This window comes from Hoplias malabaricus, chromosome 11 (genome assembly GCF_029633855.1).
Source record: "Hoplias malabaricus isolate fHopMal1 chromosome 11, fHopMal1.hap1, whole genome shotgun sequence".
NCBI lineage: Eukaryota > Metazoa > Chordata > Actinopteri > Characiformes > Erythrinidae > Hoplias > Hoplias malabaricus.
Window position 1 is genome coordinate 39,031,298 of NC_089810.1, and position 2,500 is coordinate 39,033,797.

The following is a 2,500-nucleotide window of genomic DNA, read 5'->3' on the forward strand; positions in this document are numbered from 1 at the left end:
TGTGTCCGCGTGGGTTTCCTCCGGGTGACTGTCTGTGAGGAGTGTGGTGTGTTCTCCCTGTGTCTGTGTGGGTTTCCTCCGGGTGACTGTCTGTGAGGAGTGTGGTGTGTTCTCTCTGTGTCCGCGTGGGTTTCCTCCGGGTGACTGTCTGTGAGGAGTGTGGTGTGTTCTCCCTGTGTCTGTGTGGGTTTCCTCCGGGTGACTGTCTGTGAGGAGTATGGTGTGTTGTCCCTGTGTCTGTGTGGGTTTCCTCCGGGTGACTGTCTGTGAGGAGTATGGTGTGTTCTCCCTGTGTCTGTGTGGGTTTCCTCCGGGTGACTGTCTGTGAGGAGTATGGTGTGTTCTCCCTGTGTCTGTGTGGGTTTCCTCCGGGTGAATGTCTGTGAGGAGTATGGTGTGTTGTCCCTGTGTCTGTGTGGGTTTCCTCCGGGTGACTGTCTGTGAGGAGTATGGTGTGTTCTCCCTGTGTCTGTGTGGGTTTCCTCCGGGTGAATGTCTGTGAGGAGTGTGGTGTGTTCTCCCTGTGTCCGCGTGGGTTTCCTCCGGGTGACTGTCTGTGAGGAGTGTGGTGTGTTCTCCCTGTGTCTGTGTGGGTTTCCTCCGGGTGACTGTCTGTGAGGAGTGTGGTGTGTTCTCTCTGTGTCCGCGTGGGTTTCCTCCGGGTGACTGTCTGTGAGGAGTGTGGTGTGTTCTCCCTGTGTCTGTGTGGGTTTCCTCCGGGTGACTGTCTGTGAGGAGTGTGGTGTGTTCTCTCTGTGTCCGCGTGGGTTTCCTCCGGGTGACTGTCTGTGAGGAGTGTGGTGTGTTCTCCCTGTGTCTGTGTGGGTTTCCTCCGGGTGACTGTCTGTGAGGAGTGTGGTGTGTTCTCCCTGTGTCTGTGGTGGGTTCTCTCTGTGTCTGCGTGGGTTTCCTCCGGGTGACTGTCTGTGAGGAGTGTGGTGTGTTCTCTCTGTGTCTGCGTGGGTTTCCTCCGGGTGACTGTCTGTGAGGAGTGTGGTGTGTTCTCTCTGTGTCTGCGTGGGTTTCCTCCGGGTGACTGTCTGTGAGGAGTGTGGTGTGTTCTCTCTGTGTCTGCGTGGGTTTCCTCCGGGTGACTGTCTGTGAGGAGTGTGGTGTGTTCTCTCTGTGTCCGTGTGGGTTTCCTCTGGGTGACTGTCTGTGAGGAGTGTGGTGTGTTCTCTCTGTGTCTGCGTGGGTTTCCTCCGGGTGACTGTCTGTGAGGAGTGTGGTGTGTTCTCTCTGTGTCTGCATGGGTTTCCTCCGGGTGACTGTCTGTGAGGAGTGTGGTGTGTTCTCTCTGTGTCTGCGTGGGTTTCCTCCGGGTGACTGTCTGTGAGGAGTGTGGTGTGTTCTCTCTGTGTCCGTGTGGGTTTCCTCTGGGTGACTGTCTGTGAGGAGTGTGGTGTGTTCTCTCTGTGTCTGCGTGGGTTTCCTCCAGGTGACTGTCTGTGAGGAGTGTGGTGTGTTCTCTCTGTGTCCGTGTGAGTTTCCTCCGGGTGCTCCGGTTTCCTCCCAGTTCAAAAAACACACGTTGGTAGGTGGATTGGCGACTCGAAAGTGTCCGTAGGTGTGAGTGAATATGTGTGTGTGTGTTGCCCTGTGAAGGACTGGCGCCCAATGATTCCAGGTAGGGTCTGGACCCACCGTGACCCTGAATTGGATAAGGGTTACAGATAATGGATGGATGGATGGAGGAATGTTTCCTCAGACTGCACCCATTCATACTCATCTGTTTTTGAGATTTTTATTTATCTTTATTGTTTATTTCTATCTCATTTTATATAAATTTTCTTTGAGGTTAAAACCCCTTTTTTAAAAAGCCAGTGTACTGTGTCTTTTTGGTTGAGTATGCTACATGTACGTAGTGAAATAATGTGATTCTGATCCTGAAGAGAACGGCTTTGGTGAGTGGTGCGTTGACAAGGATGGGGGATACGTACGTGTCACTTTGACAGCAGGGGTCCACGGGAAGTTGGGGGACGTGTTTGATCTCTACAGAGATGAGGCGGGTAGACTGACGATAATTACTACCTTCAACAAATACTCGTACAAGGAATAAGCCCCTCACAAACACAACCTCAACCCAGCGCATAAATTGGGTCCTTAATGTAAAATTCATGGCTTTGGACCCCCGCAGTCCCTTCACATCTACTGTAATATTTATTATAGGTTCTCTTTGGGTGCTCGTATGGTCACAGGTATATGAGTCCATAGGTTAACATTGGCTGAAGACAAGACTCCAACCAATGGACATTTTCTGATGATATATATATATCAATAGGGCAGCTGTAAGTATATATTTAATAGACGATATTCTCCCACTCCCACCCTTTATCATTCCGCCACATCTACAGCATACGGTCAGTACCCAACGTACCCACTTCACCCGCCCCCCTGGCTTAATATTTCAACTCTAGATATGTCCTTTTCTGGGAAGTATTGTACAAATGTGATACAGCTGTGACATTCTGCAGTGATCCAGTGTCCAACATTGTGCTGA

The 2,500-nt window shown here is 51.2% G+C and overlaps 1 protein-coding gene across 1 annotated transcript in view; it reads right to left on the minus strand.

Moving 5' to 3' along the window:
* Positions 1 to 2,500, minus strand: part of capn12 (calpain 12) — a 26,858-nt gene that overhangs the window by 19,049 nt on the left and 5,309 nt on the right. The window lies entirely within an intron of this gene.